At 39.0% G+C, this 13,181-nt stretch overlaps 1 protein-coding gene and 1 pseudogene across 4 annotated transcripts in view; both read left to right on the forward strand.

Annotated features, from left to right (window-relative positions):
* Positions 1 to 13,181, forward strand: part of PTPN21 (protein tyrosine phosphatase non-receptor type 21) — a 71,873-nt gene that overhangs the window by 9,894 nt on the left and 48,798 nt on the right. The gene's annotated exons all lie outside the window — the stretch shown is intronic.
* Positions 1,848 to 7,612, forward strand: LOC307182601 (HIG1 domain family member 1A, mitochondrial-like; annotated as a pseudogene). The gene has a single exon. The product of its transcript is annotated as an HIG1 domain family member 1A, mitochondrial-like (transcript).

Genomic DNA, 13,181 nt, shown 5'->3' on the forward strand with positions numbered 1-13,181 from the left:
CACACGCATTATGTGTTAGTTTTATAACTTAAATTTTAGAGGACAGTTTTCTTTCAGCTATTTCTGAGTGTTTTGTGTAGAGGGGAAGGAGGGTCCTTGTTGTCTGCATGTATGGCCTACATACATAACTTTTTCAAATAACAGGTTTGAAATTGAGATGGATCCTAAGCCACCCCTAAGATTACCTCCAAAGCATTTTTTTTTTTTTTTGCGATACGCGGGCCTCTCACTGTTGTGGCCTCTCACCGTTGTGGCCTCTCCCCTCGCGGAGCACAGGCTCCGGACTCGCAGGCTCAGCGGCCATGGTTCACGGGCCCAGCCGCTCCGTGGCATGTGGGATCTTCCCAGACCGGGGCATGAACCCGTGTCCCCTGCATCGGCAGGCAGACTCTCAACCCCTGCGCCACCATGGAAGCCCCCTCCAAGGCATTTTGATGAATAAGTTGAAAAGTCTAACAAAACTTACTTTGGCCTCTCATTTTAAAATTCTAATTATAGGCTTTGATATTTGGTTACTCTGTTGTGGTTTATCACAGATATTCAGAAAATGTTTTTAAAATTGTATTTGAAGTGCATCACACATATGTCAAGTTTTTATCCTTTGGAATGTAAACTCCATCAGAGCAGGACTGTGGTATCACCAGTGTCTGGAATAGTGCCTTGTACCTCATAGTACATGGTTGCTGAATCAGTGCCTACTTAGTTTAAAAATTAAGGTTCTTGTTTTGAATTTAGACTGATAAGCACAGACTGCAGTTCAGTTAAGTCAGCCTTTATTTGCTGTATGATTTTATTTCCTGGAGAGAATTGAACATTTACCAACTTTGAACAGAGGTAGAAAAGAACCTTTCTTCGTTAGATTTTCTTTTTCATTTTGGGCCTTCTTCTCAAATACCTAGAAAAAGGGTTTTAGAGACTCTCTGAGGTTAGATTGCTCTATCAGGGGAGTGTCAACTTCTCTGCTGAACTTTGTTTTTATGTTTTCTGACAAATGGAGAAATTTTTTGGCTAAGGGATTTGTTGGAATAGAGAGGAATCATGCACTTAATACAAACCATTACTCTCAAGCACAACTTTAGAAAGTGTTCTTGGCCCTCAGAGTGTTTTATTTTAAATCAGTGTCTTAGGTATTCCAAATATCCACTGACCTATCTTGACTGTTATCTGAGCAGACCTCAAGAATTTCATGCACATTTCCTTCTGTACTAGCTGTTTTCATTTGGACTCTAAAAATAGCTGAAATATGTGTACGGTAAGAGTATAATACCTGCAAACTTTTTAACCTTTGGGCTGAGTAGTTATTCATTCAGGTATGTATGTTATAAAACAGGTAAGATTGACGTATAGACAAGGATCAGTAAATAGTTGAGTTAGATCTATTGGACCATTTGAAGCAAATGTAAATCTTAGATTGGCCTCTCTACCTAGATAAAGAAAGCTTTCCAAAGTCCAAACCTGATTATAAATGAGCAAGGATTTTTCTTGATTTTAGATTTTCTTTTATTTGTCTTACTTGGTCTAGATAATTAATAACTAGTCATATATATAAGTAGAGGAACTATACACATAAACATGGAGATATTATGCATTTTAGAATAATGTATTATCACACAAGTTATTATAGAATTTGGATACCTGTTTACTTAAAGAAATGGAATATTCAACCTTCACTTAATTTCTAATAAATTTAAGGGGTAATAGTCTGAGATGTTTTTCTCCCAGTGCTGGATTTTTCACCTAAGAGACATTGGAGATGTCCTTGAATCTCTGTCACCAATGATCTATCATAATAGTGTGGTCTCGAGAAGCCGGTAGGAGCCTGCGACGTTGTGCCGTTGTCTGAAGATTCTTCAATCACTATGTCAAGTGACACAGATGTTTCTCTTTCTTCATATGGTGAAGATTAGGGATCTAAATTTACCCTAAAAGCTAGAGAGGCACCATTTGTCCGCATTGGAATGGCAGGTTTTGCAGCAATCGTTGCATATGGATTATATAAATTGAAGAACAGGGGCAATACTAAAATGTCTGTTCACCTGATCCACATGCGTGTGGCAGCCCAAGGCTTTGTTGTGGGAGCAGTGACTCTTGGTATGGGCTATTCCATGTATCAAGAAATCTGGGCAGAACCTAAACCTTAGAAGAGGAGATGCTGTCTTGGTCTTGGTGGTGCTTGCTTTAGTTAGACATCTCATACTGAGGTTATATGTTTATGTTGAAAATAAATTCTGTGGGTCCGACAATAACATGGTAATTTGAATATTGGCTTCCTTTCTTGCAGGCTTGATTTGCCTAGTGGCTAGTTCACTAGCTAGGTCATTCAGGGGAGTCAGATGAGCACAAAAACATGTCACTTTTAAATGCACTTGATAGTGGTACAATGTCCACCTTCTTAAACTCTTCTGATAAAATTAGTTGTAAAGAGGACAACATGCCAAACCTGTAAATGCTCCCAGTTGCTGCAGACTGTCATATGCTTTTGATGTAATGTAGGAGTCCTATTTACCCCAGTTAATTTAACTCTTTCTGACTGCCTTGTGGACTGAGTACTGTTTTTAAGGTCTGGTTGGCTCTTGAAGAACCCTTTCAGAACAGTGCACGGAATACAACCTTATAAACCTCCCAGCAACTATGTGTGTGTTTTTAAACCAAACCTAAAGAGCTGGTAACAGCTGCTTTGAAGTAGTATCTGTTTCAGAATCATAGTTGTAAACATGAGAGTAACTTAACTGTAGATCCCCGTTTAGCTGTTTTGTAATTGCAGAATTATAGTTTGCTGCTGTTATAGTAGAATAATTTTGAAATGGCATTTTGAAATAGAAGTGTGTATTTTAAGTGCTAATGCAAAGGTAAATGAAAAATACTTTTTAAATGTGTGCAGTCTGTTTATTTTCTCTGAAAGAATCATAAATGTTAAACTAAATAAATTGCCTGTAATGGAAGTGATTTATGAGCAAGTTGGTTTGGTCAGACATTATACCAACTTTGGTATACTACAGAATGCTTTGTTGTACTTGTGAAATTCTCTTGTCTAACCTGAATTTACATTCCATGGTGATAACATGGTAAATGTAGTGTTATTAAAGTAAGTGAACACACACACAAAAATAAATAAATAAAAAATAGTGTGGTCTCATGACCATATGGAATTGAGATGCATTTGCTCATATGGGGAGGTTTGTGAGTTGTTACAAAATGGCAGACATGGGGAACTGACGGTGTTTTAGGGGCTCTAAGTTCTGTCCATTGTTCTTGGCGTATATGGTTCCAGATCTAATTCCTTATAATGCTAGACGCTCTAACAGCTTTCTGCTGTCCTCCTCGCGGGTGGATGAACATTGTCATGCTGGAAGCTTGACCTGCCTTATCTCATTTAATCCTCACGATGAGTTGGGCATTGTTTTTCCATTTTAAAAGGAGGAAACAGAAGTTCTGAAAAATTGGGTGATTTGCTGTGCAAATCTGGGCAATCATACAGCAGAAGAGCCAGAATTTGAGTTTGTATCTGTCACTTCTGCTTGAACTTTAACTTTTAAAATTATAAATGACATGGACCCCTTTGAGACTGTGATCAAAATGCAGAATTTTGCATACAACTTCACGTGGGTCTTGGATACACCCCTCTTTCAGTCCTCTATGAGCTCAGGCTGTGGGTACAGTGGGTACAGTTGACTGTGGGTACAGTCGTCTATGAGCTCAGGCTTTGTACTCATGCAAGAGGCAATCTTTCCCCTTCTCTTGGCTTAACAGGATCTTTCTTCCCTAATCTTTCTTTTCTCCAGAATGAAGGTGGTGGTAGGATGGAAGATTTGTGAAAAATTCAAGACCTTCATATTTTTAAGAAAATAATTTGCCTCTGAAGTATCACTCCTCCCCCACTTCCCCTGCAAATGCCTGTTTTTTTTTTTTGTTTTGGTTTTTTTTGCTGTATGTGGGCCTCTCACTGTTGTGGCCTCTCCCGTTGCGGAGCACAGGCTCCGGACGCGCAGGCCCAGCGGCCGTGGCTCACGGGCCCAGCCGCTCCGCAGCACGTGGGATCTCCCCGGACCAGGGCACGAACCCGTGTCCCCCGCATCGGCAGGCGGACTCTCAACCACTGCGCCACCAGGGAAGCCCCAAATGCCTGTTTTGAATGGCCTTTATCTTTAGATCTCAAAAAAGGCCATGTGGGGTATTCATTTCCTCACTTGGACAATTAATGTTAAGGAAAAAAAATCTCCCTTCAAGGAGGAAAGGGAGGAGGTTGTGAATGGTCGTTCCTTTATTGTACCTCTGGTGGTAGATCCAAGTCTGTCTTCCCTACCAAACAGCACCTTTGTGCCCACCTAGGCAGTAGGTATGCGACAGTTCTCCAGTGAATGAACGGATGACTCATATTTCCTTCACGCATTAACCAATTCCCCCGGCCAGTTGTTGAGCGCTGTACTTCATTTGTCTTGTCAGACACACACCCTACCTGAACATGGCATTTTCTTTTCTGTTAACAAAGCCTTTGCTCATATCACTGCCTTAACAATATGTTGGTTTAGCAAATATTTTCCTATTTGGTTCTCCAAGCAGTTTGTTCATAAATAAATGTCACTTGGATTTATCTTGTAATGAACTGACAGGATACCCAGAGGCAATTTACATTCTTAAGAATCAGCTTAAGGGACTTCCCTGCTAGTGAAGTGGATAACACTCTGCGCTCCCAATGCAGGGGGCCCGGGTTCTATCCCTGGTCAGGGAACTAGATCCCACATGCATGCTGCAACCATGCCATACTAAGGAGCCCGCCTGCCACAACTAAGACCCGGTGCAACCAAATAAATAATAAATTAAAGAAAAAAAAAAAGAATCAGCTTAAGATGTTAATTTCAAAAAAAAAGAAAAAGATGTTAATTTCACTAGAAGAAACACACATGTCACAAATCCTATATGAGAAGTAGCAGCATGTTATAGAAATAACTTCTATCAAGGGTTTGTGCCACCTTATATAGATCATCCAAATGAAATCACTAACAGGTGTGCAGAGTTTTTATTTATAAATAGGACAGAGTGTGTTATTTTGAACAAGCTTTAACTGAGCAGGCTAAGAAAATACACAAGTAATTTCATGCTGGGTGGAAACAGCTCATTTCCTTGTGAATATAAAAACAACTTGTCTTTGCTCAGTCATGTTACAATTATTTAGACGGCTCAGACTTTGACTTGACAAATTAATTTCGATATCAAGTGGATTTTTAGCAGATTGAACTTTGTACCATCAAATTCAACTGCAGTTGGCAAAGCACGGGGTTTTGTAGGCAACAAGGTGGAGTTTTGGTGCTAATTGAATATGGGTTCAAATCCCTGTACACTACCTGTGTGGCCCAAGGAAACCAACTTCTCTGGATTTTGTTTCTTTCATATATGATATGGGATAGTAACAATAGCTTTCTGTTGGGTACTGACAAGGTGCCTAGCACTGTACTAGATGCTTTACGTATATTTAATTTAATCCTGAGTTAATTGACTTCCTTCCTCCTTCCACCATCTCAGAGATGGAGTGGACCAAAGATGGGCAGTGTCCAGACCAAGGGGAGGTCCTGGTGCAGGTCACTTGTTGTAGTATAGAGTTATTTTTCTTTAGTCATTTCCGTTTTCTTTTGCATCATGTAGATTTGTTCGTTGGCTGGAATAATTTACTGAGAAAGATGGATTGGAGAAAAATGACTCAAGGTGTTGTCATTAAGTCAGCCAATTAAGTTCACAGCTATACCACTGAGAATAAAGATATTCCTTATAATACCCTTTCTCTTCTTCCCAGAGTTTGGAATGAATCATCTAGAAAATAACCTTAATTCTCACCCATATTTTGCAAATGCATATTTGTTTGTACTTTTATGTCTGGCACGTATTTTGAAGTCAGGTTTATGTTTGAATGGTGACTTAAGGAAAAGAACACTTCTACATTCTGTGTTGCAGTAGGATAACAGAAAGAAAAGTGAAGCATGTTTAATAATGAAGACTACATCTAAAACTACATATTATTATTTGTTCAATATCTGTGACCCATTGCTAGAGTGCAGACTTCACTGTCCATTACAGTACCCCCTGGGCCTGGCTGGGGCAACTAGTAAGTGACAGCCCCCAGCTAGAGTTCAGGTCTTTCAGCTGCAGGTTTAACACTTTTCCCTCAACGACGCTCTACTTTTCCTTTGAGCCATTGCCATTTTTCTAAAGAAAAGCAATCCAATTGTTGTATTTTTTTTAAATAATTTATTTTAAAAGGAAAGAAAGAGAAAGAAAAATTGCCAAAGAGAAAGCCCCATTAGTGAAGGAAGCATTTAAGTGTAGAATTTTCTATACTACAGAAGATGTAATATGAAATTTTATACTGTTTAAGGGGACTTAAACTCTGATAATAAGAGTTAATATTACTTGAGCACTTATTGCATATGAAACATTGTTTTAAGTGTTTTTAATGTTTTCGCTTATTTTGATCCCCAACAATCCTATGAGTGAGGTACTCATATCCATCTTAATTTTACAGATGGTGAACAGAGACAAAGAGTTGTTAAGTAACTTGCTCATGGTTATGTGGCAGAGACCACAACGGGACTAGTTCTTCTGCCTTCTTTTTTTTTTTCGGTACGCGGGCCTCTCACCGTTGTGGCCTCTCACCGTTGTGGCCTCTCTCGCTGCGGAGCGCAGGCTCCGGACGCGCAGGCTCAGCGGTCATGGCTCACGGGCCCAGCCGCTCCGTGGCATGTGGGATCCTCCCGGACCGGGGGACGAACCCGTGTCCCCTGCATCGGCAGGCGGACTCTCAACCACTGCGCCACCAGGGAAGCCCCTTCTTCTGCCTTCTTGATCAGCATCTTTCCTCCCGGTATGTGACCTTGGGCCAGTGACAGGTGGCCTGCCACGGAGTGTGTGCCCTTAAGGACAGCCTGGCACAGTGCAGCCTCCCATATCTGATGGAGATTGTTTAAAGTACTCTTGAGATTTGTTATCTTTTATTTTAATTACTACTACAATTTATTTTGTTTAAAATATGTTTTTGAAGCCACATCAGGCAAAGAAAGATAAGTCTGAGAAGGAACATGAATCATGATTAGGCCGCAAGACACGGCTGGGAATGTCTGAAGTGCTGAGGGCAGAGCTGTTTGATAGGAAGCCTTTTGCGAGCTTGTTTCCTGGCAGAGTTGGAAGTAGCAGTCTGATGAAATACACCCCAGGAGAGTTCCCTGCCGAGACATTTTCCAAAGCAAGATCTGGTTGCACTGCTGTTGGATGAACTTGGGAGCTTCTAGAGTCAGAATCTGCATCCAGACAAGAAAAAGTGGTAGAACCAGTGAGCCTGTTGAAGCACTTGCTGCCTTTATTGATAGAACTGGATCACTGTGATTTAGCTGCTGTGCACACAGATATTATTTCCACCCGTTACGGCAGTTCACACCACCCAAGTGTTTCCGTTCTACCATCTGTGAATTATGAGCATGGGGACAGGGCCACTATAAATTGTTATTCCACTTTTAATTCCTCTTCTGCAAGTCATGATTCTATCATTTAACCTTTGCATCTGGTTTTTTTTAATTGAGACTTTTATCATTATATACCTTGAATATAGGGTAATTGGATATAGAATAATAGAGAATAATTCCTATTACCCTTGATAGCACATACATATTAATGGTAGTTCATCCTCTTCTACTTTTAAGTGTAATGAAATATCTTATGTATTTTTAAGTAGAACTTCTAATAAAATGTAACTGGTGTTATGGTACTTAAACAATTAAAATATATCGAATGTATGTTTCTGAGTTATGTACCTCCAACCCCCCACCCCATTCCTTGATCCTCAATGAGGAGCATATAAAAGCAAATCCATTAAAGCCTTAAGTGTGGCCTTTATTAGATGGAACTTTATATTACTGATAGAAAAGGGAAGTAGCTTTTGTATGTTAAAAAGGGAAACAGTTTTACTCTTTTCTTGGAGTATTGGAAGAAGTATTTGCTATAAGTAGAAAACCACCTCGTAAATATGTGGGATAGAAAGTTATTTCTTGTATGATGAAAGCATGATTTGCAAATTTTGGTTGATGAAGAAAAACAAATACAGCTTTTAGTAACAGAAGTCTATGAGTTTCTTCATGTGTATCTGTTTAGGATTTTAACCACGAAAGTAATTTCCCTGATTTTATCATCCTCAGCTTTTTCATGGTAATACTATTGAGAACAGTGGAGCTGCTATACATATATTTTTTTAAGGCAATGGAAAATATGTTGGGTAATATTCTTTTAGGCAATAGATATTAAATGTGACTAGATTCTTTCTTGAAATGTATAAGGCCCATATTCATTTATAGTTTTGGGGGGTTATAATTTTTTTTTTTTGGCCACACTCTGTAGCATGTGTGGTCTGGGATCTTAGTTCCCCGACCAGGGATTGAACCTGTGCCCCCTGCAGTGGAAGTACGGAGTCCTAACCACTGGAGCACCAGGGAATTCCCCATAACCATTTCTGTATAACATAAAACAGCTATAATTTTAACCTGAGAAAAGTGAATGTCAGAAAAATAAGCAGCTATTCCTAAATATACCCATTTCAGCCCTTCTTTTCATTTTTATATTGTGTGGTTCCAACTTCTAAGAATATTGCTCACACTACTAACTGTCTATGGTGAGACAAGATAGAAGGAATAACTATGACTTGAGTTCAAGAAAACATGAAAAGTATTTTTTTCCTGTGACTTAATTGAAATCTAAAAACTGGAATATGGGCCAAATTAGACTGAGGTTATCTGGTTTTTTTCACTGTCCTCTCAATAAAAAGAGAACAGCTACTATTTATTCATTGCCTTAAAACACAAGCATTTGTGAATTAAGCTAATAAGCAAGCCCCCAAAGGCCCAAATTTAGGAGATTTGAACAAAAAGAAATCTAACTAATTCATTTCTTGGAATGGCATATAAGACATGATCCTGCAATATAACAAACTAGTTAACTAAAATGATTGAAGAATGGAAGGCTCTGTTTTACCCTCAGTTTCGTGGGTCCTAAACAAAGTGACCTCGTATGTGGTAGTACAAATAGAGAACATCAACCTTTGATGTTGAAAGTGTGTGCAGTAACATCTGTTATTTCTGTCATTTTTGTGCAGTAAAATGTTATATGTACTAAATTTTCCTGTTTAATTCTAGCTTACTCTGTCAAAACGTGTTTGACATTTTAATTTTATAATTGAATATCTTTCTTCATAGCATTTATCAGTATCTAACTTCTGAGATAATTTTGCTTGTCTTTCTCCTCCTACTGGAATGTAAGTTACTTGAGGGCAGGAATTGTGTTCTTTTGTTCAGTGCTGTATCCCTACCACCCTGAACAGTGTTTGACTCACAGTAGGTATTCAATCAATATTCATTGAATGAAAAGATGAATCCTTCTAAGACTTTAGTCCATTTTTCTTAGAAAGTATATTTTTTGAAGAGTGATCTTACTGTGTTTCAGGATCATTGTTTCTTCATAGCATCTTACTGTCCAGGATGGTAAGTAGCAAAGCTGTGAGCAGTCCTCTGTGTAAATAGTGATCCCAGTTCATGTCCTGGACTTTCAAGAAATTGGCTTACCGTTTTACTTTTTTCCTGGAAGTTAAATGCTCCAATAACAACAACAAAATCTGGTCATTTAAGGACTTCAGTTACTTGGGCTTCAGTTTAATAAGTTTCAGTATAATTTCAAGACTAAGATGTACTTTTGATTGTCATCTTCTTGAATCCTCATATGTGTAGAGTACAGTGATATTGTATATTGTAACCTTGACTGTCAAATAGGTAATGTATTATTTAACCAATGATAGAAGAAAATGGATTGAAATTAAACAGAAAAGAAAAAAAAAATACTGTGTGCTTTGAGGCATTGTGACCATCACAGTATCTGTCAAAAGGAAGAAGTGCAGTGCTTCATTATTTATGGCACACACCGTGTAGAGGTAAGCTCTAGACTTGAATTAGGTTAATACTTGTTAACTGCCCTTGTTAGATGATCTCTGCCAGGGATAGGCTTTATCTAGTGCTGTCTCCTCTCATCTCCCTCCTGATGAAAAGTCTTCTGACTTCTGCCTAGTCTAAGAAAAGCATCAGGATAAAATTATAGTTGCAATTTTATATGGGATTAACTTTTATCAAACTCAGTGCATCAGTGGCTTAAAAAACCCTTTGGCTAATTTGTATGTCGCTCTACTTTAAAAATAGTACAACTAAAAAGACTCTTAAAATAATTAGACAAGAAATGACTTGGATTTGGAAAGGGTTTACATTCTGACAGGATTTGGACCTGCTTATAATAGCTGGTGTCTCTTTAAATGACTGTGATTTGGGGTACTGCACCTTTTATCCAAGCTCTAAAATTTGTAAACTGTCTTTTCATCTGAACAGAAAGCTGAATTATCAAAATCACCTTGTTTTCAGAGTAAATGTTAGTTCTTTTAAAGTAAGTCAACTATGTTGTGTCTGGAAAGAAGCCAAGTTTTGTAACTGTGCAACTTTTGTTTTTATGGAAAAATCATTGAATAACTTTATGAAAACTCCTGATATGTTTGTTCAGAACAAAATAGGAAAGGGTGAATATAAACATGACAGTGAGGAAGTTTCACAAAAATTATTCAGTGATAATTGAGGATTGATCTAGAGGATGCTAGAAGACTCAGATATTGAGAGGCTTCAATTGGAATGAGTTTCCCCACAGGTCAAGTCAGCTTGATTTGGTCACAGTGTGAGTAGAGAGAGCTGTGAGAAAGAGAAGCCAAGTGGAGGTAAAGTTTCTTATTGGGAAAGGTACTGGGTAGTTAGGAGTGGTGGGAGGCATGAACCAAAAACCATTAAAAAGAATTATTTAAGTATTTATTCATTTATTTTAAATATTTATTTTAATATTTATATTACATATAAATATTATTAATGTTTATCTTAAAATTTTTTAAAAAATATTTATTTTTGCTGGGTCTTAGTTGCGGCACGCGGGATCTTTGTTGCGGCATGTGAACGCTTAGTTGCGGCATGCATGTGGGATCTAGTTCCCCGACCAGGGATCAAACCTGGGACCCCTGCATTGGGAGCGTGGAGTCTTACCCACTGGACCACCAGGGACGTCCCCCAAAAGCCAATTATTAAAGGCTGGTTTATGGGGAAATTTTTTTTTTTTTTTTTTTTTTTTTTGCGGTACGCGGGCCTCTCACTGTTGTGGCCTCTCCCGTTGCGGAGCACAGGCTCCGGACGCACAGGCCCGGTGGCCATGGCTCATGGGCCCAGCCGCTCCGCGGCACGTGGGATCTTCCCAGACCGGGGCACGAACCCGTGTCCCCTGCATCGGCAGGCGGACTCTCAACCACTGCGCCACCAGGGAAGCCCCGCTATGGGGAAATTTTTATTACAATTAAACCAAGCCCGTAAACAATACAGGATGTGCGTAACCCCAAAAATTTGGACTCAAGGAAGAGAAAACATGATTCTGAGGAAACATCTAGATCAAGTAATGACTGGTAATAGTTGAAATTTAAGGCACACAGGGGAGCCTGTCTGTACCAAAGTTTTTGTATTTAAAAAATAAATAAGTAAAAGGTCCTGGTAACTTTAAATAAAAGGAAGACATTAGTTTGACTATTATTTGGACATTTTTATTTTCACGGAAGAAGCATAACTGACTCAAGTTTTGTTCTGCTTTCTCAGACACACCTAAAGAGATCCTATCTGCTAAATTTAATGTACTCATAGCAAATGTTCTGAGTGCTTTTAAGTTTATCAGCACAATTAAAACTTGCAAAGGTACTTTACCACAACGTTTTGAGGAAGGCAGAGTCCGTGTCATTTTCCCTATGGATAAGCTGAGACTCAGTGAGGAAGTGACTTGCTCAAGAGCTGGTCAGTGGTGGAGCCAGGATTCAGAAGCCGAAAGCCTTTGGACCGTAAGTCTGTGCTCTTGGCACTACACCGTGCTAGTGGCAGCTATGGGAATTGCAGTAGCCCCCGGGAGGAAACATCAATAGAAATAACAGCAGTTCCCCAAACAGCAAAAAACTGAAATATCTTTCATGGCTTTGGAAAATATGGTTGAACTTACAAGTGAAGTAATGAAACCACAGTTGGCTCAAGTACTGTAAAGCTGTATATAAAATAAGTTATTTTTCTAACTATATTTGGGAAATGAAATAATTAACTTTGCCTTTTAACTAAGGAGAACTATTTGGTCCAGACTTTTTTTTTTTTTTCTTAATTTATTTATTTTATTTTTCGCTGCAATGGGTCTTCATTGCCGTGCGCGGGCTTTCTCCAGTTGCGGTGCGCAGGGGCTACTCTTTGTTGCGGTGTGTGGGCTTCTCATTGCGGTGGCTTCTCTTGCTGCGGAGCATGGGCTCCAGGTGCACAGGCTTCAGTAGTTGTGGCTAGCGGGTTGTAGAGCGCAGGCTCAGTAGTTGTGGTACACGGCATGCTCCGCGGCATGTGGGAACCTTCCAGACCAGGGCTCGAACCCGTGTCCCCTGCGTTGGCAGGTGGATTCTTAACCACTGCGCCACCATGGAAGCCTCCTTTTTTAATAAATTTATTTATTTTATTTTTCAAACTATTTATAATGCCAATTTTTAGAAAACTTTATCAACTTCTCTACCCCTCAGTGTCTACAAAAGGACACTGACTAATTTTTAGCAACAATGGTTGTTATTAAATACATGACTAATTAATGTTTAGAGTTATTTGTTCCTTTGGAAAATAACTCCAGGCTACTTTGCCTTTGTAATTCTTTCTAACTTCCTTTGAAAGGGTTTTTGTTTGTATGTGTTCTCTCTTGGTGAAACAGTGTTATCCATCACTTCCTGCTGCTGCCAACATGCTACTTAACCAGTCTTTCCCCTTTATTTGTCTTTTGTTTTTTTTTTTTTTGTCTGCACTGCAGGCTTATGGGATCTTAGTTCCTCAACCGGGGATCGAACCCAGGCCCAGGGCAGTGAAAGTACACAGAATCCTAAACACTGGACTGCCAGGGGATTTCAGTAATTTGTCATCTTTTAATCTGCTTTTAATTGGATAACCAGATTACTAAACTCATTACAAGTATGTGTAAAATAAAATAAAAAAAAGTTCTGTAAAAGAGGAAGGAGAAATTTCTTCTTTGTCAAGGGCATATACTTTTATTGCTTTGATTTTGACAAATTTTTCATTACT

The sequence above is a fragment of the Stenella coeruleoalba genome (assembly GCF_951394435.1).
Source record: "Stenella coeruleoalba genome assembly, chromosome: 2".
Lineage (NCBI taxonomy): Eukaryota > Metazoa > Chordata > Mammalia > Artiodactyla > Delphinidae > Stenella > Stenella coeruleoalba.